This window comes from Crocodylus siamensis, chromosome 9 (genome assembly GCF_052110815.1).
Source record: "Crocodylus siamensis isolate JL-2025a chromosome 9, ASM5211081v1, whole genome shotgun sequence".
NCBI lineage: Eukaryota > Metazoa > Chordata > Crocodylia > Crocodylidae > Crocodylus > Crocodylus siamensis.
The window spans coordinates 60,171,402-60,197,242 of record NC_143403.1 but is presented as its reverse complement, the minus strand read 5'-3'; the positions used below and the strand labels follow the sequence as shown (position 1 = coordinate 60,197,242).

The 25,841-nt window shown below is 47.9% G+C and overlaps 1 long non-coding RNA gene across 1 annotated transcript in view; it reads right to left on the bottom strand.

Moving 5' to 3' along the window:
* The window catches only part of LOC149857740 (uncharacterized), a 69,131-nt gene that overhangs the window by 24,621 nt on the left and 18,669 nt on the right, over nucleotides 1-25,841 (bottom strand). The gene's annotated exons all lie outside the window — the stretch shown is intronic.

The following is a 25,841-nucleotide window of genomic DNA, read 5'->3' as shown; positions in this document are numbered from 1 at the left end:
GGCAAGTCAATCAGCAACACGGAAGTCCTTGACTTCAGGAAAGCCAACTTTGACAAGCTCAGGAGGCTTGTCAGTGAGGCCCTAAGGGACCATGACCCCAGGGAGAGGGGAGTTCAGGAAGAGTGGTTGCTTCTCAAGGGAGCGATCCTCAATGCACAAGCTAAGCTAAGTCTATTCCATCTCGAAGGAAAGGCAGCAAGAGGGCACAGCAGCCCCCCTGGCTCTCCAGTGATCTAGCAGACCTCCTAAGGCTAAAAAGAAAGGCCTACAAAGGATGGAGGATGGGATTCACCTCCAAGAAGGATTATTCTGCACTGGTCCAGTCCTGCAGGAAGCAAACCAGGAAAGCCAAGGCTGCAGCTGAACTCCAACCAGCTTTGAGCATCAAGGACAATAAAACGTCCTTTTTCAGATATGTGGGGAGCCGGAGGAAAAGCAAGGGCAACACTAGACCCCTGCTGAACCAGATGGGGCAACTGACCACTGACGCCCAAGAAAAAGCCAACCTATTAAATGGGTACTTTGCGTCGGTCTTTCATCAGTCCCATGGGACGCCCATGCCCGCAACGAGACAGGGAGATCCCCTGCCCTCCATTAATGCTGATCTCATGAAGGAACACCTTGAGAAGCTGGATACCTTCAGGTCAGCCGGCCCTGACAATCTACACCCCAGGGTACTCAAGGAGCTGGCGAGCATCATAGCCCAGCCTCTGGCATGGATCTTTGAAAACTCCTGGCGCTCTGGTGTAGTGCCCGAAGACTGGAAGAAGGCCAATGTGGTGCCAATCTTCAAGAAAGGGAGGAAAGTGGATCTGGCTTACTATAGGCCCATCAGCCTGACTTCTATCCTGGGGAAGATCTTAGAAAAGTTTATTAAAGAGGCCATCCTTAATGGACTGGCCAACGCCAACATCCTAAGGGACAGCCAGCACAGGTTTGTTGCAGGTAGGTCTTGCTTGACCAATCTCATTTCCTTCTACGACCAGGTGACCTATCACCTGAACAAGGGAGAAGAGACTGATGTCATATATCTTGACTTCAAAAAAGCCTTCGATCTGGTATCCCATGATCACCTCTTGGCGAAACCGGACAATTGTGGCCTGGGGTCCACCATGACCCACTGGCTGGGAAATTGGCTCCATGGTCAGACCCAGAGGGTAGTAATAGATGGCAGTCATTCATCATGGTGCCCTGTGACCAGTGGGGTCCCCCAAGGCTCTGTCCTTGGACCCACATTATTCACGTCTTCATTAATGATGTAGACATTGGAGTCAGGAGTAGACTGGCCAAGTTCGCCGACGACACCAAACTTTGGGGCAAAGCAGCCACGCCAGAAGACAGGTGGGTGATCCAGGCTGACCTGGACAGGCTCAGCAAATGGACGGACGAGAACCTGATGGTGTTTAACACCAAAAAAATGCAAGGTTCTCCATGTTGGGAAGAAAAACCTGCAGCATCATTATAGGCTCGGCAGTGCTACGCTGGCTAGCACTACAGAAGAAAGAGACTTGGGGGTCATCATTGACCACAAGATGAACATAAGCCTGCAATGCGATGCTGCGGCTAGTAAAGTGACTAAAACACTGGCTTGCATCCATAGATACTTCTCAGGCAAATCCCAGGATGTCCTTCTCCCCTTGTACTTGGCCTTGGTGAGGCCGCAGCTGGAGTACTGCGTCCAGTTTTGGGCTCCACAATTCAAAAAGGATGTGGAGAAGCTTGAGAGAGTCCAGAGAAGAGCCACGCGCATGATCAGAGGTCAGGAAAGCAGACCTTACGATGACTGGCTGAGAGCCAAGGGGCTCTTTAGCCTGGAAAAGCACAGGCTCAGGGGCGATCTGATGGTCACCTATAAGTTTATCAGGGGTGACCACCAGGATCTTGTTCACCAGAGTGCCCCAAGGGATGACAAGGTCGAATGGTCATAAACTACTGTGAGACCATTTCAGGCTGGACATAAGGAAGAATTTCTTTACTGTCCGAGCCCCCAAGGTCTGGAACAGCCTGCCAGCGGAGGTGGTTCAAGCACCTACATTGAACACCTTCAAGAGCAAATTGGATGCTTATCTTGCTGGGATCCTATGACCCCAGCTGACTTCCTGCCCTTTGGGTGGGGGGCTGGACTCAATAATCTTCCGAGGTCTCATCCAGCCCTAATGTCTATGAAATCTATGAAATCTTAGCAACGGGTTTGTCTGTCTGTCATTGTCTCTCTCTGGGTGTCTCATTAAGAGGCAAAACTCTCTAAACATTCACAGGTAAGGAGTGCTGTATCAGAGAGACTTTGGTGCAGAATTGTCTGCCCCTCCTTCAAAAATGCTTTCTCCAGGTTGGATGCCAGCTGACATTTCTCTGGCAGCATCTCTTTTTTTGGCTTGTTAAACTGGTATCTGGGTCACTGGTACTGAAGGGTCAAAGCTAAGTCACCAAATGCCTGTTAATGACACTAAGCAAGTGGCATCCTGCTGCCAGCTGAAAACCCAAAATCATTATCCTGTAGAAACAGCCTTCACTAGGGCTGTGTAAAGAGGAGCAAATATCCACACAGCCCATGCAGCTATCAGTGGAAATTTGCCAGCCTTCTCCCTCACTGAGTGGAGGAAAAAATACCACACATAAATTCACACCATCAGTCACCCGGGGAGAAAGAAAAAAAACTGCTGTCGGCTCCAAGATTTACGAGCCCCTGTGAGCTACGGTGCAGAGAAAACAAAACCCCATGCACACACACATGCACACACACGCACAGAGTTGGGGTGGAGGGAAACATGATCCCATCTGCAGCTTTCTTCCTTTATCATGTTCACTGACAAAGATCTAATCCTGCATTGTACAGCAAGGGGGCGGGGAGCGCTCCTAAGGCCTGACTGTGCAGTGCAGAGACACAGTCTCACGATTAGCAATATAAAATCTGCATGTGTTTGCCCTTCGCTTTTTGGAGCCCCTCAGAGTACTTTCAAAACCTACAAGGGCAGATTCTGACCTCAGTTAAACTATCAAAAATGCAGACTCACACCGAACAAGCCAAGAGAGCTACTACACTTTCACATGGCTTAAAAAAAGAGAACAGAATGTGTCCCAGATGACTAAGATTCGTAGCAATCCTTTGCAAGATGCCAGATTGACCGCTGGTACCTGGCACTCCCTCCCTGACTTGGTCTGCTGGATCTTTGCCCTTTCCTCTTCAGTTTTCCTTCTTCCTGAAGGCCTATGGGCCAAGATTTTCAGAAGTGCCTAATTGATTTTGGCTGCCTTATTTTCTGGAAATCTGGTCCTTTTTATGCTTAAGTCAGGCACCCAAGAATCAGAGACACTTTAAAAGGCATGGAGCCTATTACCACATACACGGAGATGGGGAGACAGGTCAACACAGAACAATTTAAATCAAAGGAAGATGACAAAATCTTATCATGGATGGTCAAGCACACTGTTTTCTGTCATCTCCCAGCACCCTCCCTAAATTAATGTATTATCTATTCAGTTTATAAAAAGACCAGCACGTTTCATTCTTTGTGTCTAACACCTTGCTCTGTGTTGGTGCTGTACAAATAATAGCAAGGTAGGAAAGGACTTACTAGCGCATTTTACTGTTTGGGAAAGGGAGGCACAGAAGTTAAAGGACACGTCTGAGTTCACAGAGCAAGAAACCGTCGGAGCTAAAAATGAAATTCAGGGCTCTTGACACCCAGTCTGTACTCCAGGTACAAATCGTCCTGCTTCTCAAGGTTGAGTAGAACAGTTGGGCCCCTTTCCAGCCTTTCGCACATTTTAAAGTGTATATCAGGATTTGCGTCATCCATCTGAAGCATTAGTGCTTGGGCACTGGGGATATTTTATCTTCATTTTATGGGCAGGGAATGAAGATTTGCCTAAGATTACACAAGGAATATGGAGAAGGACCAGAAATTGAACCTAGAACACCCACTCCCAGCCCATTGCCCCATATCACAAATATTGGGTCAGCTGATGCCTTCCAATGCTCCCCTGCAGCCTTCTGGCCACCACAGATGCTAAGCTCCCATAAAGAAAGAAAAGCCCAAAGGTAAATTATCACAGGCTAGAGGCATCATGTCCCAAACGCCTTCAAGAAAACTTATTCTCATAAACTTTCCAAGCAGATTCTGCAGGCCCACGAAGACCTGTCGAAAGTGGGCAAAAGTATCTATCCCAGGTATGCTTCAAAGAAGCACCCCACACTTCCAAAGGCTTCTGGAGGCTCCCCTGTTCTGCCCTTTCCTATATCTGGGAAGTGACCCCCTCCCATTAATGCATGTAGCAGGAGGGTTGATCTGAAATGCTACAGCCTGAAAAGTTTTTACTTGTAGTAATGCCTTCTTCTTTAAGGCACATCACATGGCCAAGCTCAGCAAACGTCTTTTGAACAGCTCTCTCATTCTTGAAGGGTTATGTGTTTAAAGGGATTACTTGGGTTTGTTCCAGTACAGATGGTTTTCCTGCAAGCCCTCAGTGCCGTTTTACATAACTAACTCTGCTGTGGCCTGAGGTAATTGCCAGTATCTTCAGATGCAGATATTCAATCCTCTGGAATACCTTCAGGAAGGGAGTGTCATCTAGTGGCTACAGCAGGACACAAACCATCGGGGCACTTCAGACCCATTTCCCAGTAGTCCCATAAGCAAGTTACCCAGGGCAAAGTGTTTGTGCAGTAAGTAATTTAGGAGCTCTTTCTATACGTGGCTTAGGCATTTGGGGATCTAAGTCATCAGCCAAGAAACTTAGATTACGTCCACATGAAAAACGGTCCGCATGGAGCATCAAGGTCTCCAAGCACATAGTGATGCTCCAGAAAGCCCACCTCCCAAGGCAGAAGCAGCATTGCTGTGTCCATGCAGTACCACCAGAAAGGTAGCAACCATGGGCCAGGCTGCTTGGCAGTGATACCTGGCGGTGACACCCTGGGATGTGGCTACACCGCTTCTGGTTTAGGAGGCAGCCCAACCAGAGCAGCGCAGGGTGTGCGAGCACACCATGGCTGAGGCCAGGAAGTTTACCACGTGCGCTCTGCTCTGCCTTTGGCTCCTAAGGACCAGGTTTTCAAAAGGTGGCTAGGTGCCTAGTGAGGCACATGGGCACTCTTGTGCACAACCCCCATGGTTTTCAAGAGCATTTGAGACTAATGCTCAGCCCTTCTGAACATCAGTCTCAAATCTAGCATTAAACCACAGAGCTGCCATATTCAAAAGCCATTTGAGAGGTTCAGATTTTTACCTTTTATTTACCCGTCTACCTATCCGTACATGGAGAGCAGGGTTTTTCCCTTTTCAGGGAGATCCTGGGGAGCTAATTAGCTCATAAGTCTCCAAAATATATTAGGGTTGGGATGAGCCTATAACCAGACGCTGGAGTTTCACCATAGAGATGGAATTCTTCCTCAGTGACTTGTGTGTAACACCAGCGATTAACACGGTCTATTATTTTCCATACTGTCAAATATACTTTAAAATTTATGTGCCCTGCACTACAGTATAAAACTCATAGCGCAAGTGGAGAAGTTGGGATTTGCCTCTGCATGGGTGAGGCTAAGCAAAGGAGCAGGAGGCCATGTTTTGACAGGGCAGGATACTTGTAGCTTTGCTTCCTTTGAGAAATGTCTGTAAAGCAGAATGAGCGTGTGTGTGCGAGAGGGAAAGAGTGCTGTGCACCCGCCACGGAGTGGCTTTGCTTGCTCTGTAATAGATACGGCACCGCACAGTATTTCGTAAGGGGGCATGAGGGCGGTATGGGGGAGGAATAATGCACTGGTCCAATGGCTGCGAGATGATGTATTTGTGCCTTTCCATGACACCTGTTGTTATGGAGCTCAAATGAGCTTTGGAAAAAAAGTCCAAACCTCACTCCAACTAGATTTCAGGCAAGCAAAATCCTCCACTCCTCTACCTCCCAGAGCTTTTGTGCTGCACTTTCAGTGCAATTACATGCTAAATATCTGTCTGTCAATATGCTGGATCCCCTCAATTTGTATGACACGCTTTAACGCAGGCCCAGCCAAGCCTAATGGAATGACAACTATGCCCTCAAACCATAGTCCCGGTGCTGCTGGGAGAGATTTTGCTGGGGGGAGCCAGGGGGAGGGAAGGAGAGAAGAAAGAGAAACAAATGTAACTAATAAGCCACCAAGCTTAGATCCCCTGCCTCCGAAAGGGAAAAGAACGGTTGTCTTTTTTTGTACTGAATCCTGAATCTAAGGTCCTTAAAGAAATCAAGTTGAAAATGCCAGATCTTCCATGTATTGAGTGTGCTAAGCCCACAAGCTCTTTTCATGCACACTTCTGTATTAAGACGGAAGGCCAGCTTCTCAGCAGGTGCCAATCGGGGCAGCTCTCACCAAGGTAAACAGAGCGATGCTCACTTACAGCCTCGGTTCTGTGTCACAGGCAGGCCGCTGGCTCCTGGTTCGGGGCTGTTTTAGTCATGCTTGCTCCTGAACAGCCAAACATTTAAAAGAAAGAAAGAAAGAAAGAAAGACCCAACTTCCCCCCCCATCTCCTAAGCTAATCTTCCACATTATCAATGCATCTCGCTCTGAGCTTGTTGTGTCTTCATGTACAAAACAGCTGGGAAGATCCTTGGAAATGACCAAATCCATCATTTTATGTTAGCAAATGAACAAAAAAAGGGCAAGAGAGCATTGCTTAACAACCAGAGAGAAGTCTATTTGTTCAAAAGCGGGTGTGGGGGAAGGGGAAACCAAACCTTATCCCAACTGCACATTGTCAGAAAGAGACTGCAAACCAACGAGTGGGACAGAGTATTACAAATAATGATTTTTCAGCCAGCAGCCAGACAGCCGTCTAATCCCACATGAATAGAGACATCAGTTGAATAGCACCCGTCACTGTGATCGCTGATGCCGATCCCAGCTGGACGGGTCTCATACAGTCCAATAAACATACCTCAAACCACTGCTTCGTTTTAACTATTCTTTTACGTGGCATTTTGTCTCCCCTGCCCCAGCTCCAGTTGTCTCAACTGTAACATAAGATTTCTTAAAAGCAATGTGAAAAAGAAGAGAAAATTACATTCCTTGCACTTGCAGGAGGCTGCACAGGCATTTAGCTCCCATTGCTGTTGCCAGTCAGGCTGTAGGGTTAATATCTCATGCAATTGTTCATTAATTTTAGAGTGGCACTTTCTGCTTAAATTAGGTGAGAAGGTTAAAATTGTAAATAACAAAGCAGAAGAGGCAAAAGTGCTCACTAAATCACTGTTTGGTACTTGGAAAGAATCCTCCTCCTATGACACAAGTAACTTTCCAGTCCATTAGTAACTGAGGAGGATCTTAGACAACATCTGTGAGGGATAAATCTACAGATTCAGGTAACTTTCACTTAAGAGTACTAAAAGAGTTGGCTGTGGTAGTCTCAAGCCTACTGATGTTAATTTTTTAAGCAATCTAGCAGCAGCAACACTCCAGACTAATAGAAGACAGTTAATATCATTCCACTCTTCAGAAAAGGCAACTGATCTGACTTGGGTAACTGTACATCAGCTCACCGATGTCAAACCAATATGGGATTTCATTAATAAAGAATTAACGGATAGGAATGATTCATGCCAGTTAACTGCACTTCATGGAAAGTAGATCTCATCAAACAAACCTGACTTAATACTTTGAGGGGATTAAAAGTTTGATAAAGATATTGCAAACTTAGACTTTCAGTAGATGTGCAACCTAATGCAATTGAACACTCCAATTTAAAAAATCAGCTCCATACAATACAAATAAAGAGAAGATTACTGGTAAATGGATTAAGAACTTCCTAACTGACTGATCACAAAAAACAGGCTGCCAGTAGGGAATCAGCACTGAATGGGGATGGTTCTGCAGGGATTGAGACAATCTGGTGTAAAGCGTGCCAAATGATTCTATTCATCCCGGGGCTGCTGCTCTAAAGGGAAATTGTATCCATAGTTTCATAGTTTCTAGGGTCGGAAGGGACCTGAGTATATCATCTAGTCCGACCCCCTGCCATGGCAGGAAAGAGTACTGGGGTCAAATGACCCCAGCAAGGTGTTCATCCAACTTCCTCTTAAAAACCCCCAGGGTAGGAGCCTGCACCACTTCTCTTGGAAGCTGGTTCCAGACCCTAGCCGCCCTGACTGTGAAGTAGCGCCTTCTGATATCTAACCTAAACCTACCCTCTGCCAGCTTGTGACCGTCATTCCTGGTCACTCCTGGCGGTGCTCGGGGGAACAGTGACTCCCCCAATGCCTGCTGATCCCCCCTGACTAGTTTATAACAGGCCACTAGATCCCCCTCAGCCTTCTCTTGTGGAAGCTGAACAGGTTCAGGTCCCGTAGCCTCTCCTCGTAGCGCCTGCCCTGCTGCCCCCTGATCATGCGAGTGGCCTCCTCTGGACCCTCTCCATGCTGTCGACATCCCTCCTGAAGTGCGGCGCCCAGACCTGCAGCTGCCCTTTTCGCACCTCCATATGTACAGTGCCGGTGGAGATCTGTGCAATCACAGGTTTTGAAAGGGCCCACCACTGGAAAAAAAAAAACAGTTTGGGCCCAGATCTGGCAAGAGACGCATGGGTGTAAAACCATCGCACCCCTGTGAGCTAAGACCCCAGCAGACCCTCTGGCAGACCCCTGACCTGACCCCCAGTGAACCTGACCTGTAGGTAAGTGGGGCCCGCGATGGGTGGGCACTAGACAGTGGGGGCAGCTGAGTGGAGCTGAGGAGGGTTGCTCAACCCCCCCATGGCTCCTATTTACCCAGCGCCTTAGGGAGCTGCACAAACTTGCATGCTCTGGGCCCGGTGCACAAGTTTGCACGTGGAGTTCAAGCAGGAGGGTAAACGGGAGGAGCTATCGGTGGGGACTTTCACCTCTACATGCCCCTGGCAGCAACATACAGCAGACTCTGTGCCTCTGAAGCCCACGGGCAGATGAAGCCCCACATGCCATATGATACTCCTCCGGCACCAGAGCGCTGGTAAAGGGGACAAGGGACTGACCCTCCCCTCTCGAGGGTGAGTTCCAGGGACCCAGGGAAACCCCTGGTTGCTCGGGAGCCCAGAAGACCAAGGGATCCCACTGCAGACAGCGTTTTGAGCCTGTCTGCTAAGCCGCAGCAACAGCATTACCTTACCATGTGGGGGTAATTCCACACACCCACCTGGTCTACTACTTAAACAACCACCTAACAGCCGTGTGACCCAGGTCTGCTCCACAGACATGGCAATGGGTACATGCCACACCCAAGGCTTCCAGGTCTGGATGGACCACCCACCCTTGGTACCACGGAGGTCTTGACCCAGACAGAGCCTATGGTCCCAGCCTCCACACAGATGGAGCCCTTGACTCCAAGCTGCAAGGGCTGCCTGGCACGTTGTCTGCTGGAGGCTGGGAGCTGGGGCACTGGCACCCCCACTTGTGGGATGTGCTCGCTGGTGGAGACTCTGGAGCAGGGGCGGGCAATTGTTTTGGGCAGAGGGCCACTTACTGAGTTTTGGCAAGCCATCGAGGGCCGCATGACAGGCAGCCTAGGGCAGATTAATATTAATTTTCTAAAAGTTTTAGGGGCCCGCAGGCCAGATAGAGTGGCCCCCAGGTCGCATTTTGCCCACCCCTGCTCTAGAGTATGAATGGTGCATGGCTGGTGGCAGGGGGAGCACGACTGTGCTGGCAGCGACGGGAGCACGGCAGCAGGAGCCTGGCAGTGGTGAGCAGAGTGCTCCTTCAGATGCCACCGGCGCTGTCAGCAGCAGGAGGGAAGGGGTGGCAAGCGCCAACCAGGGGTCGGCAACCAACCACAGGCACTGCCAGCAGTGGCAACGGCAGCCAGTGGGGATTGCAGGGGGTGCAGTGCCACACTCAGGGGGTGCAGGGGTCCCCCTTTTTGCAGGGGGTGCACTGCCATGCTCAGGGGGTGCATGTGCACTGATGTGTACCCCCTATGTGTCTCCCCTGTTCTGGAGAGCCAGGTGAGGGTGCTCCAAGAGGAGGTGAACAGGTTGTGTGTTATCAGGAAACAGGATGCAAAGATCAACACTTACTGCCGGGCCCTGCACCCAAAGAAGGACACCATGGAAACCAGGCAGAAGGACGGGCTTGAGAAAGATGACCCAACCAATGGTGGGTGGAAGTTGGTCACTTCAGGCCACATTGCACTTCAGTGCCACCAAATCCACCGCTGGCTTCCTTGCATCCAGGGGCAGGGCCCTGCACAGGCTGATTTGCCCTGCGCCCCACACCCTGCTGGGGTCACCTCTTCTTGAGACCCTCTGGGTCAAGATACAAGCGGGTTCAGGAGAGAGAGACCTGATGGTGGGAGTCTACTACAGACCTCCCGCCCAAGAAGAAGAGAACAATCAGGCTTTCTCCAGGGCATTGACTGAGGCAGCCAGAACTAAAGACCTCATTGTTATGGGTGACGTCAACTACCCTGACATCTATCGGGAAGACCATTCAGTCAGCTCCAGCAAGTCAGCTAATTTCTTGGCAAATATTAATGACCTCTTTCTGTCGCAGGTTGTTGAAGGACTGACATGGGGAACGGCCATTCTAAACTTAGTGCTTACCAAAGGGGAGGACATGGTAGGGGATCTGAAGATTGGAGGTACTTTGGGTGATAGTGATCATGATCTGATTAGGTTCAGCATTCACCGGAAGGCTAGGATCCCAATTAGTAGAACAGAAGTCCTAGATTTCAGAAGGGCAGACTTCAACAAACTCAGGAGGCTAGTTAGAAAGGCCTTCTGCAACTAGTGACTGGATAATTTGGGAGTTCAGGAGCAATGGTCCTTCTTCAAGGGAGCAATTCTCACTGCCCAAAAAGAGGCCATTTCCACACGATCGAAGAGTGGGAAAGGAGCCAATAAACCTGCTTGGCTCAACAGGGACATTAGAGAACTTCTGAAAAAGAAAAAAAGACGCATATACTCAATGGAAAAAAGGTTCAGCAACCAGAGAAGAGTTCACTTGTATAACTAGGATCTGCAGGTATGAGATACAGAAAGCCAAGGCAGGCATGGAGATCAAGCTGGCATCCAAAATAAAGGACCACCAGAAGTCCTTCTACAGGTACATGGGGAGCAAGAAAAAAAAATCAAGCTCCACTGTGAGACCCCTACTGAATACGGAGGGACAGCCCACAGCTGACCCCCAAGAAAAGGCTGAGCTCCTAAATAAATACTTCACATCCAAAAGGCTAATAGGAGCTGTGCATCCGCCCAGAGCGGATGTCTCCCTTTCTATATATCTTCAGCTCTGGATATCTAAACCTTCGTATATCTGCAGCTCTATTTATCTACCCCTCTGTATATCTTCAGCTCTGAATATCTCCAGCTTTCTATATCTTCCTGTCTATAAATCTCCAGCTCTGCATATCTCCACCTTCATATATCTACAGCTCTGAATATGCCAGCTCTGAATATGTCCCCCGGGGACACGGGGAAGCCTATAGACAACATGAAATCAGCCCCAAACAGGAGAGAGCCCTCTTAGAACAACTGGACATTTTCAAGTCCGCTGGGCCAGATGACCTACATCCAAGAGTCCTGAAAGAACTGGCTGAACTCATGGCAGGGCCCTTGGTGATGATATTTGAAAAGTCATGGAATTTGGGGTCCCTGATGACTGGAAGAGGGACAATGTGGTGCCCATCTTTGAGAAAGGGAGGAGGGATGACAAACTACAGACTGGTCAGTTTGACTTCAGCCCTTGGAAAAACTTTTGAAAAAATTGTTGAAGAGGCCATCAAACACAAGCTTGTATTTGACAGGGGATTAAGAAACAACCAGCACAGCTTTGTGGAGGATAGATCATGCCTGACAAACCTGGTGTCCTTTCATGACCAGGTAACTAACCAACTGGACAAGGGTCACGAGGTAGACATCATTTACTTAGATTTCAGTAAGGCCTTTGATTCTGTCTCCCATGAAATTATCTCAGTCAAACTGGAAGGTACTGGCCTGGACAAGCCTATAGTGAGGTGGGTGGATAACTGGCTTAGAGGCCATCCCCCGAGAGTTGTAATCAATGGGGTGTCCTCATCCCTGAGGACTGTCTCCAGTGGTGTCCCACAAGGATCAGTGCTTGGACCCATGCTTTTTAACATATTTATTAATGACTTGGATGAGAGGGTGAAATGGTCTATGATTAAATTTGTGGATGACACCAAGCTGTGGGGAAATGCGGGCACACCAGAGGACAGGGTAAAGATCCAGGACAACCTCAGCAGGGTAAAGATCCAGGACAACCTCAGGTCCTACGGGCTGATCAGAATCACATGAGGTTCAACAGGGAAAAGTGCCGGGTCCTTCATCTAGGCAGGAAAAACCTTCACCACAACTATAGGATAGGCAGTAGTCCACTGGCTGGCACAGCATCTGAATGGGACCTGAGGGTCACAAAATGCAGCATGGCACTGGCCTGGCTGGGTCCGGATAACCCACGGGTCCCAGGCTCCTGGCAGAAGGTCGGACCAGACTGATGCCACACTGTGTTCTCGTGCACCACTTTGGGTCATATGGGTGCAGGTGGCACAGCTCCTGACTGACCCAGGACAGGAGAAGGAGTGCCGGAGACCCAGGACAGGGGAGGGGGTGCAGGGAGAAGGAGTTAACAAAGGTTAGATTCCCCTAATCTTTATCCTCTCTGCCTTTAGATCGGGGATGGGCAATTCCTGGGGCTGGAGGACCACTTAGGGAGTTTTGGTAAGTGGTTCTCTGGCCCAAATAATTGCTCACCCCTGTACTAAGGCCAATCGTGGATTCTCCATCTCTGGATATCTTCAAATCAAGATCTCTGCTTTTCTCAACCATAAGCTAAACTATCAGTTACTGGGCTCAGGGAGACTTGGTGCAGTTTAATGGCTTGTGGCAGACAAAGGTAGCGTAAATGATCTATTGGCCTCTGCAGCCCATAAAGTCTGTGAATCTTTGAAAAGACTTCATAGTGCTGGGTTGGCCCAATCTCCCCCAGCTGATGGAGGGGTCATTCTGATTTCTTCTTTGAAAATGTGTGTCTTGAAGTGGGACCACCCACTGAATGTCCCATGCTCACTGGCAGGTGGGGTGAGAGAAGCAGACATTTTTCTAAGACAGTTTACTATTTTTTTAATATGTATGTATGGCAAACAAATGACTAAATACAGTAAACGGGAGAAATCCTGGTACACAGAACAGGCAGGTGTATGCCAGAGGCCAGTAGGAGGACGTGCGTCTCCCTGCTGCCCCTGCCTGTTCCCCAGCATTATCATTTTCATAAGATGTACCTGGCCTCCATGGACTGAGTGATATTTCAGGGGTGTACCCAGGAATGTGGTTCAGATGTTAATGCACCAATGCTTCCTGACCAAGCAATGGTCGCAGCCTGCAAACCCACATGCACTGTAGCCCTGGTATTAGAGCAGATCATGCCAGAAGGCTGTGTAGGCTGCTACAAGCAGTTTCCAGAGGCTTTGCAATATTTATATTTCTCAGTACTTACCAGACTTGACCACCTGTCCCTTATTGTAAGAGGAAACACCTTCTTTGGAGACCTTCCTTGCTGATGCCTAATACTCTGCTAGTAGCAGACGCATTTTGCCATACATTTTAGCAAAGATTAGACGCAGGTAAATAATGGTGCACGATTCTATATCCTAAATAAAATGCCATAGAGCTGAAACCCTTAAAGACAAGCTCTGTCCTGTATGTAGTACAGGGTTATTTTTATATCCTTGAAGGAGAGGCGGGTACCCTACCTAATTACAATGTAGCCTCAAGGATGTTTTCCTTTCTGATCTGTGACCTTTCTCTCTCTCTACACTTTCACTTAACTATGTCTATAACAAACACATTTCCAACTCTCTCTCATGCACGTTAAAGTGCTTCAGTGGTTTACCCAGTCAGTTCTCTTCTGCCATGAGCAATGCTGCCACTTCACTGTATGTCCATCTTTGCTTCAGGGTCGTCTTATTCTCAATCTTACTCCTTATGCAACAGCATTATAAGAACAACTTTTTCATCTGTTGGCATAGTAATAAGTGCAAAACAGCAATGGTTTTAGAGACAGATTCGGCCTGAACTTCGGTGAACGCACAGAGGAAAGGAAAAGGGTCAGAAGCCTCTTGATACCCCCATGCAGCGCATGGAAGGAGCAAATATACTCCTTCCCTCCTCTCCGTAGGGTATGTAATGTTCCACAAAGGGTACATGCAGACATTCAGGGCAGTAAGGGGGAGGTTAGATAGAGTTAAAAATGGCCACCAAATCTAACTTAGTCACCCAGGTGTGGACCTTACACTTAGACCCCTAATTAGGTTGATCTAAGTGTGAACTGTATAGAAGTTCAGGACAGTTAGATCAGCCTGAAAATGTGGCTGAGCCAATCTAGGTAAAGTATATCTCCAAGGTAGGCTAACATTGATCGGATCCAATGAGACTGATCCAACTGAACCTCCGCACAGTTCCCAGCACAGCTCCAGGGCTGGGAAAGCCCAGCCGCTGACCCCAGTCCAGGGGCTGTACTTTTCCTACCCCGCACTTGGCACTGGGCTATCTTTAGCCCCCCAGCCTCTCCTCCACCCCCACAAACCAGCCAGCACCCTCCAACCCGAGCCCACCAAACCCCCCAGTCCCACAAGCTGCTCCCAGTGCTGGTGTTACTAGTGTTCACTAGTGCCGGGAGCCAATGGAAATAAGTTGGGGTGGAGGGATTTGGTTTACTTCTGCAGGTAGTGGGGTCAGGGGGCTAAAAATAGCCCAAGCGATTCTGGTCCTGGGGGACCAGACCCCACTAGCCCCTGGATCCTGCCAAACCCCCTCACAGACCCCACTAGTTCCCTTGATCCTTCCCAGATCCCACGAACCTCCCCATGAATCCTGGTTGCCCTTCCCAGTCCCTCCTACTATCCCCCTCAGTCCCCCCACAGACCTCTCCTGACCCTCAAGTGCTCTGATCCCCTCTGTGCACCCTGATAGCCCCCCTGATCACACCCTAGGAGCCTGCTTGCCCCCCTCCCCAAACCCCTCCATCCCAACTTACCTTAGACAGGGTGGCCATTTTTAACTCAATCTAACCTCCCAACTTTCCTGGATGTCTGTACATACCCAAAGGGTATGGGGGGGGGGGGGGGGGGGGGGGGGGGGGGGGGGGGGGCCTGGCTCCCAGCTGCAGATGGACCAGCCATCAAAGCCTGTTGATTATGAGTGCGGCAGCATGCCCCATACTAGCAGATAGGCAGTACTATGCTTCTCCTCTCCTCTCCTGCCTGACAGGGTGCTCCAGGGTGGCCACCTGCCCTTGCAGCCAAAAGTTTTGCTTTTGCTCCATCTCATCCACCCAGGTCCACATTTGCTCCTAGCCACCAGAATTTATTATCTGCACGTCAGTGGCATCTGGCCTGCCATGACAGCTGCTTCTCATGCTGATCATTACCACCTCATCATGGCCTCATGCCCTCCTCCTTGGACTAGGGGAGCTGCCCTGTCTCTTTCCTGAGTCCCACCTCCATTGTCTCTTATGATACACTGATGTTACAGACTTCAGGGGGCTTGAACCATCTTTTTTGCTATGCATAATACATCGGGCACAACACCAGGCTCTGCATAAAACACCAGGCACAAAAGGGTCCCTGACAGAGCCACTGAGAAATGGGCAATGAACACAAACTATGCTGGATGTCAGTCATTATGAACTTACAGTATGAATTTTGTTGCATGGAATCAATGTGGAAAAGCACTCTACAGTTTGGTCCTTTCTATCAGCTTCACTTTACCGTGATAAGTTGTTACTGGTATAAAATGGCTTTTTAATGGCATATACTACTTAAAACTAAAAATAAAAGGAGGCGGGGGGGTGGAGAATCTACCCTGCCTTAGAGCTCCACTATGTTTGGTGATTTCCAAACCTTGCTATTGGCAAATTCAGTTTGGACTCAGGTGACAATCGTCTCACTCACAAGCATCCCTCGTGTAGCATACGCAGCACATAAAGATGTGCAGAACTCCTCTGTAGAATACAGTATTAATTTTAATGTTGTATGTGCAGATTTGACACATGGCAAAAAACACACACCAGCAGGTCATGCTTTCAGCAGGAACTGATTTCAGAACAGGAGTCACCAATGCCAACAAGAGTGGGGACGGCTTACCACTGATTTTATACAACGTGCAAGTACGTCATTGGGGAGCCCCCCACCTCTTCCCAGGTGCCTGGTGAGCTTTGTTCCCTCCTGAATTATGTGGAATATGGCCAGGTTACTACTGCTGAGAGAATCATAACTGGATTTCTTGATGTTTATGCATGGAAAATGTCAGCTCTCACATTGTGCAAAAGGTAGCTCTTTTGCACTTATTTTCCTTTTGGAGGACATTACACCATCATCACAGTGAGGTGTTTAATGTGCATATGCTGTGGTATGGGAAGCCATGTTTCAATCCCACAAACCCAGGACACACACCATGTAAACTAGCAGGTTTTGGAACAGGTGGAAAGGATGTGAGATGTGTTTCTCTTTTCCCAATCCTCATTTAAAAGGATGGTTGTTGAGGTGAGAGATGCCCCTCATAATAGACTTCAGTCCCAGCTTCTGGACTTGTCCTACCTTAACCAGTTCATGCTGTGTTTCAGTGCAGAGTTTAGTGCTGAAGAGACCAAGCAGGTAAATGACATGAAGAGGAATTAGACTAGAGAAAAGGAAGGAGGGGTAAGAGGTATTTGGCTTGGTGCTGGAATCCTTGTGTGAGATTGTCTGGCCTTTGTTACGAAGGAGGTCTAACTAGATGGCCATACTGGTTCCTTCTGGCCTTAAATACATCTTTGATAAGTGGCGAGATCTGATCACTGTCGGCAAGAAATGAAAAAAACAAAACAGGCCCAGACCTAGACACTGGGTTCAAAACCCCACAACTTGCTCAAAATCCAATTCCAAATCTAGACCAGAATTTGGCAACAGTGAAGTAAACTGAAATCCTGGCTTTCAAAATCTGCTCCAAAATCTGGAGGTTGGAAATTAATCCAGCAGGGCACGTCCGGAAGAGCACACACATGCATTTCTCCAGGGACAAATAGAAGTGGCACATAGTTGTGCTGCTGCTACATGTCCCCAGAGGAACGGCCATTCACACGCACCTGACACACAGCAAGTTACCCTGGATTGGGTAGGAGAGGCTGCAGCAGCTTTATCTGGGCTCCTGGAGGCCTGCTGGGGCTCGAGCAGTCGCAACCTAGGCACGCAGCGTCTGCCCAGCAGCTGGAGTGTGACTCTGGCCGGCCAGGCTTTGGTTTCAGGCAGCCCTCACTGATGCGCTGCCCTGCTTTTTCTTTGGCAAGAGTTTTTTTTTAACACTGAGATCTCCCGGTGGCAAACCCCCGCCACTGCACTGCAAATTAGCAGCACAGCAAACACCTGCACATGCAGCACACTTGGTTTGTGGTGCTGCAGACGGGTCTGCGGTGCCGCAAACCACATGTGCACACTCATCTGGACATGCCTATGAAGTATGAGATCCAGTGTTCAAAATCCAGATTGAGGTAAAATAATTTTCAGGTTAGCATGTCACTATTCAGGAAGGGAAAACACTTTTTCTCTCAGGAGTGTGAGCAAACACACACTGCTGAGAATGACCCAGCATTAATACTTGAGATGGCATCAGCAGGACCAGATGTTTCACATTTGGGAAAAAACCCAAAAAAATCAATAGAAAATAGCTCGGCACACCAGACCTCTCCTAAATGCTCAGACACAACACAGTTAATATCACAAATGTTCTTCAATCGCATCGCAGAAAGAGATCTTCAGTGAGGTCTAAGACTGTGTCCAGTTGGGAGGGGTTTTTTGTGTGGGTTAAAGTCACTTTTGTGCTTTTGGAGGCCTAAAAAATAATTGAAAGCTGATAAGAAGTCAGTAAAGTAGCCTACAAAATCCTTTGGACACAGCAACAGATAGGAGGTCTCCAGAGAAGGAAACTTCATCTGCCCAGTTTGCTGACAGGAGAAGGCTCAGTGTGATAAAAGAGGCCCTGCCGCTGGCTCTGAGAAACCCGAGCAGAAATCTGCACCGATACATCTCTGCTGACACCTGCCCCAGCTGGTCCACTGCAGCGTGACAGGGTTGAAGGACTCGGCTAAATAGGAGTTGGGTTAGATTCGGAGGGGAGCAACAGAATTTCGGGTTTTTTACCCAAACTTTTTGCTCTAAGAGCAGAAAAAGGAAAAAAAAGATTGCATCTCCTGGCCAATGGTGTATAATATTGTATTGTATTGTATATTACCCCATTCAGTCTAATTTTAGAGTGAATTTTACTCTCCTTGGGAGACTACTCCTCATCAGACATATCCATCCTACTCTTCTGATCTTTTCCTCCTAAACAGTGTAAACGTTCCCTCCAGAATAACTGTTCCTATTATCTCTGCACAAAATACATTCTATCGCTCTTAAGGAGCTCCTCTTTTTTCCCCATTTATTTATCTCACCCTGTTTCCTGTACCCCTGAAGCGTTTGTTTCTCTATATTTTTATCATTGTTGGGCAAGTTTTTGAGAAAGGCTGTCTGCCACAAAGCCAGCACAGTGGGCGCGTAGCTCTCGTGTTTCCCAGTGATTGTCTGACGCTGGGTGACACTTCAGATCTCCATTTAGCACTGGAATGGCTCATGTTAATTGGCTGTACATTATTAAAGGGCCAATATTTTGAGCCATCCATTCTGGGAACTCCTTCGCCTCTGGATGAAATGAGTGTCCCCCCTCTGACTTTATAATAAAAAAAGATCAATCAGATTTTGTTGTTTCTCTCCCCTTTAGGACCCAAGTGACAGGAGTCACCAGCCTCTGGTGTCCTTCCTTGAGGGATGAGATGGAGGTTCCTCTCTGAATCCAGTTTGTCCTAGATCCTTTTTGAGATGCTGAAATGGAACAGGTTATGTATCACTACTAGGTCACTTTTGCAGATGTACTCTCTCTACTAAGTCATCTCCAAGCCCTTTCAAAGGATCACAGGTCTTTGGGTGGGTTTGGTTTGGTTTGGTTATACTGTAGGACACCAATCCACTGAAGGTCAAGAGTCTTCCATTCCCTAAAGGAGGAGCCTGAATTCAGCCTGATACCTGATGAACAGCCATTGTGCTGTTGGTCTGTTGTTGGTATAGAAAGCATCACTTTCTGGCCACGTGGAATAAAATAAACTTACACCGCCAAACACTCCTTTGCCAATCCCTTTTCCCAACCCTCTCCCTTAACTGCTGGATTAACACATTTCTTTTGCTCCTTTCCCGCAGGAGGAATCAAGAATAAAATCAGAAAAAAATACATACCCCTATTTAAAACATAGAAAAAGCCTACTGTGATATTATTGGAAAAAATGCCAGAGTAAAGACCTTCCATTGAAACTAAGAAAAAGAAAGTTGTAAATCTATCATGACCTATTTTGGTTGAATGATTGTGAATTGTGCATTCTGTCTCCTCCATATACTAGCTGAAAGCAGCTCCTAAATTACATTCTGCTGCCACCGGGCACAACTTACCAACTCATCATTTTATTTGGTAGATGCCAATGCCATTGGGAAAGCCAGCTTGCCCTTAATTCTCTCCTGGCTGTAGCTTTCCTTAGCATCTTCATCTCACTGAAGCCTTGCATCATTCAAACTCACCCCTTTTCTCTTTTATTAATTCTGCTTCCATTCCCCACCTTCTGCTTAAGATTGCTTTAACAACACTCATTTTTCTCTTGGACTTCATGTTCACCAAGTTATGAAGAAATACCATAATTCCCAGAGAAGGGGAATTACTTGTTTCTTCTCCAAGAAATAAACTGGCTCTAGCAATTTAGGTATAAGCAGCACCCCTTGCATGCTGTATTTCAAAGCTATACTTTAAAAGTTGCACACAGAGGGAGCTTTGTAAATAGAGTCAGATATAGAAAGGCCTATGTCAGAAAGGAAAGAGACATTATTGCTGCTGTGACAGCAAAAATTGCTTTGGGGAGGTTTAAGCTGAACTCAGACTGGTGCTCCAATGGAAAAAGACAGCCAAACCTCCTCCAGGCTGGAATGTAATTCCTGATACAGCCATCAATTGACCTAGGCTTTACCATAGCATTTTTACCATAGCATTTGAACCCTTCACAGACTTTAATGAATTCACCTTCATGACACCTGTGAGGTCAGGCAGTGCTGTTTTCCACATTGCACAGAGGGGGAGCTGAGTGAGGCTAAGTGACTAGGGTGACAATAGGATCCTGTGGTGGAATAGGGAATCAAACTCCAGTTCCCTGAGGCCCAGGCTAGCACCATTACAAACAGATCACCCATCCTCTCCAACCTTACACCAACACAGACCCCACTGGCTACGAGACAGATTGGTTCTTATTGATCCATTAGCAAGAATGATCTCTTTTTCTGTTAGGTTCACCAGAAAAAGGTAGTAAATGCTTTCTGTGAGTTTCTAATGCTAACCATGATCCTACAAGCCCTGGCTTTTACCAGCCCAATGGACTAGCCACCTATATAAGGGGTAACCACCCCAGAGATTTGGAATCAAGACCTACACTGTTCTAAGCCACATCTTCCCGCCCACCTTCACAATTTAGGAACAGCTCATCAGTTGACCCATCTGAAATTTAATGTGGTTAAAAGATCTTCCCATGTTTCCTGCTGGTTCCCCATTTTATCTAATACTGCATCTCCTCTTCAGCTGCGGGCTCTTATTTTATTTACATTGCGTGTCGTGAAATGAATCTCCGGAGGCCGGCACTGGCAGACTGAACTGGTTTAGAAAATCCCAGGAGTAGATTCCTGGCTTCACTGAAAGAAAAACTCTTGCTAAATCCACAAAGCCAAGATTTCTCTTCACAACCCTACATTTGGAGGCACTGCGGTCTGCTCACCTGTGCTCACAGTATAGTGTCACACTTCCCACGTGCGCGCATGTGCACATGTGTAAGGAATTCTTCCTTTAACAACTTTGGCGCAGCCCCAGCTCCCGGCCCCAACCCCCAGCACGATAAATAGGCCCCTCTCTAAGGAGGTCTGTGGAGCCCAGGGAACACGAAACAGAAGCCCCCGTCTCCAGACCGCAGAACAGCTGCAAAGCTGCTCCTTTGGTTACTCCTACAGCAGTCCCAGCTCTGCCACCGCCCCCATGACTGCTGCCTCGCAGCCCGTCTCTGCACGGTTGGGCTGTGGAGCTGTCTAACTGTGAATCAGAGTCCACTAGTTCCACACGCACCCTTATCACCTATTCACCCATCCTCCACGTCTCCTTAAATCTTTGCACAAGTGCGCAGTGACCAGCCCCCACGTGGAAGCTGGTCACCGTGTGCTTGTGCAAAGATTCAAGGGGATGCATATTAACTTGCGAAGAGCTGCAGGTGGCTCCCGAGCCGCAGGTTGGCCACCCCTGCTCTAGGGAATCCCCGGACAAAACATCCTGCCAACCCCCTTGCATGACATTTCCTCTGGAGCGAGTCGTCTGGTCTCAGGTAAGGATTTCAGGGTTGGGTCCATCAGTCCCTAGCAAAATGGCCATCCCCACAACCCATAACAGCTGCTGTGTTTACTATAAACACAAACTATAACTGGGTGGCCTTTGAAGCAGACATGTCCATCACTGGTAATTAAGGGTGTGTTGGATACAGATGTGCTGTTTCTCTAGTGTTCGTTACCTCTTAGACCTAATTATGGCCATTCTTGAATGTCCAGCCTGGAGCCCCTCCTTCATCCAAAGGCAAAGGGGGAGGGGGCCCAACAATGTTTTGGACAAAACCGAACGGGGAGGGTTATTTTTGCCAGAGTAAAATTCCTCAGTGCCACCTGATGCACTGAATGGAGGACCTTCGCTCCAGAGGAAGCAAGTGATGATGGAAGGCCCCTTGGGCACGCCAGCCAAATGGATTCAACACCAGGGCCTCCCACGGAGCTGTCCTAGCCTCCGTCCCCTGGGCCCGAGAGACCGAGTAGTTCAAAACCCAACTACGGGCCCTGGAATGTCACGTCCCGAGCGAGCAGAGAGAACCAGCACTAGCATTACTAATTGAAATTAGGTCTCATTAGCTTGCTTCTGGCAATCTTACCCCTCCCTGCCCCTTGGCCAAATATTTTGCGCAAGCGGTCCCTGCCTGCACGTCTCTATGACAGGCGCTGCTGGGAACCCCTCTCCCTCTTGTGGGCCAGATGAGCGGCAGGAAGAGAGGCCTGAAACACCAAGGGTTATTTCAAATAATACATCCAGCAGGGTGACAAAACTGCAGCCACTTTCCTACATTGGATTGGAAAGGTCCACAAGAAAGAGCAGACCAGAAAAACCTATGCTGAACAGGATGCCATTTGGAAGGGTAAAAAGACTTAATCTGGCTATTCAAAACTGGCTTTTTCAAAGCTGGGTGCCTACAGCGAAGCTCTCCAAGCCTTGCCCAAGCGCCCAGAATAAACTACTAAACAAACACCAAGTGACTGGCTTTCAGAGGCTCTGAGCACTCGCAAATCCTGCAGACAACCAAGGAAAGCTGCAGGTGCTTAGCCTCTGTCAAAACCAGGTCACATCTGGGTAGATTTAATTGCCGAGCAGAATAACATTAGTCCTTGTGTTGCCCTGTACCTGTAAATATAAAAAACAGTCTCTCTTGGATGCTAGGGCCTCCCAAAAGGCTTCCTGTATTCTGTTCTCACAAGACTGCCCATTGCATCTGTTTGGGAGAAAAGGAGAGAAAAGTGGGCCAGGACTGTAACACTAATCAAAATAAATAAAAAGCCAGTGGAGCATAGATAGCCCAGAGCACTGTGCTGTAGGGAGCTCCCAGCTGTTGTTGCTGGTTCAAATCTCGACCATCTCACCAGTTACCGAATGTCACTACCACGGCTGCTCAGCAGCATCCACAAAATGAACTGACAGATTTTCATCCGGCTCCTTGCAATCAGGTGTCCCCGTCGCAGAGCCAAGGCTGTGAGCGACACTTCTTGCTACGTGTCAAAAGAGGCAGCGCTGACTGGAGGAGCTGTAGAGATTGAATAGCGACTTACCCGGGAGGTGATCCCTCTAGGTCAGCTTTGGGGCACAGGAACAGGGCAGCATGGAGAATTTTGCACTACAGCTCCCTGTTCAGTGGATAAACAGAGGATGGAGGTCTCCCGGGCTGTTAATCTGTCACCTTTCCCCAGCACTAAATTAATTTTTTAAAAGAAAAAAATAAATACAAAGAAAAAACAGAGAAGATGATAAATAGCTCCCACACTGTTCTCTCCCTTTCTGGGTAATACCACCCAGGTGTCTGCTGGCACTGGGGTATAAAAAGGCTTTGAGAGGCATTTAAAGGGACAGGAGCAATAGGTCCTAGACTTAAATCACTTCTTGCTGTAGTGACTGCAAGGTTTAGGATGCGGTGGCCAGGCTTGGGGGGTTGTGAAATTGTGCTGTGTAAGCAGAGTCCCTGGGAGTGGAGAGGATCTTTTAACACTGTTCCAAGTTGTTCCAAAAGATTCTGTTTCCACTGCGCAGCCGTGATTTTCCCCATTAAGGGACTGGAGAAAAGCGGTCAATCTAGCATTCGAATCGATTCTCTGCAAAGTCTGCAGCTGTTCAAACAACAAAAAAATGTTTCCCAGATGGTGTAAGCATTTGATGCAAAGCAGCTCTCCAAGAGGCTGCCTGGTCCAGTAGACAGGGCACTGGACTGGGACTCAGGAGACCTGCAATCTGCTCCCACCTCTGACCTGCTGGATGACCTAGAATAAATCCCACCACCTCTCTGTGCCTCCGTTTCCCCTCCTGCTACTTTGTCTGCCTTGCCCATCTATGCTGTCAGCTCTCCAGGGCAGGAACCGTCTGTTACTCCAATCTAGCACAAATGAGTCTGATGTGGCCTTTTGCCATCGCTGTAACGCTAATATTTCTGACAGCAATTTGTTGTACCAATCTTAGTGTTAGTAAAATATGAGTAGATGAAATGCTAACCGATATCTGTTTCTCTTCTTTTCCATGGGGATTTTCCTGTTATCTCTTTTGAAAGTTAAGAAAATGTCCTTCATCTCTTGAGATACCCCTGGTTCCTCCCTACTACCCTGAACTCAGGTTCAAGGGATTGCCTGCCTTGCCTTAGGTCCCCGGATGGAGTACTATGGACTGTGGAGGTGGAGGGACAGAGAGGCATTCTGTGCTCAGCTACACAGCTGGAAGCATCAGAGGAGCTTCTCCCAATTTGGACAGCTGTGCACGAAAGCAGGACTAGCCACTTTGTGCATCTGTTAGTCTTGCAAGATTTTATTTAACAATTTCCATGCAGAAGGATTCCAAGACACTTCATACAGTTTAAACCAAGATCCAGGCGGCCCAGGTCTGGGAGACCTGGGTGTAGATCCCTCAACTGCCACAGATTTCCGGAGTGACGTTAGGCAAGGGATCTGGTCTGTTTGTGCCTCAGATTCCCATCTAGAAAATGGGGGTAATAGTACTGCCCTACCCTACAGAGAGGTCTTGCAGAAAGAAACATGCTTTAAAGATTGTGAGAAGAATATAAGTCCCTAAGAAAGAATCTAGAATCTGTCCTTGGTGAACTTCAGTTCCTCTAAAACATGAAAATATATTTCCTGAATACATTTAAACTGGAGGTGCTTGCTTGCAGCTATTCCTCCAGGGGGAAAAAAACAGTGACATACATTAAATAACTAATAGCTTATTTGCTCAGCCCTGCTGCCTCGTGCTGGCGAGCATAGGTAGAGAGCCCCATGCATATACAGAGACCGTAATACAGACGGATCTTACCAATCCATATTATTTGATCCCTAAGAATCACTTCTTCCATTTCAAGGAAGGGGGGAAACTGTTTCAGCCTTGTCCTGTGTTGCAGCAACTACACTTTTTAAGTGACAGTTTGTGGCAAATAATGGACTAATCCAAACCTTGCAGAAGACAATGAAAAGACTCCCATTGACCTCCAAGGGCTTTGAAGCAGACCCTCCCACCTCAGCTAATTATTTTATCCTTCCTTCCCCACATGGACCCTTCAGCCAGGACAGAGAGAGAGACAAACACTGGTTCTTTCCAGGAAGAACATACAGCTTCCACAATGCTCCATCTTTTTAACCCAGAGACACATGCTTTAACCCAGGCCACAACCAATTTCCAAAGGCAGTGGGAGTCTTTGCCAACTTTGAGAGCTGGATCAGACACGCACATGTGGAAACACTGAGTTTCTTTGACAAACACTGCCGGTGACAGCGTGCTGTGTAGGGTACTCTGCATAGAAACTGCAATCATTTCTAGCACAATATTTACCTTCCTTAAATGAACAGCGGCTCTTGCCCCAGCAGCACCTGTCTATGGCAGCAGCTTTATAAAGGGCTGGCCAATCTGCTGGTTTGTTTTTTTTTTAAAGGAGGAGGCAGGAATGTTTTTTTTACCTCTCCAGCAATATCACAGGATTAATCAAATAATTGTTGAAAAGCTGGAGGGTGCGGGAAGGTGTTGGGATGACAGGGCTGAGACTGTGTGTATTAATCCAACTAAATGATAAGCTAACCCCAGTCATTATTCAACCTTGGCTGTATAGCCAGGGATGGCTGGGGCTCAGGTTTTATTATTAACAGTTCACCTGCTGCTACCTTTCAGCACTTTTTATTCAGTTATTTTATTTATCTTAAAGGCCTGTTGTCATCACCTCAGCGCCTCTCAGGCTTCAGGTGCAAACCAGTCAATGGGGCGCTGCAGCTTCAGCCATGGCACCATCCTAGCAGCCCTGGCAATGGATGGGGCTGTATTTCCCCCACTGTTTGTTGAAATTGTTTCCACTTGCAATAGTTATAAAACCAGGCAAACAGACTGGTTTTCATACTATTGAACTTTCCTTTCTCTCAGGACTTCCATTGCATTATGCATTCAAAGAAATACAAATAGACCTAA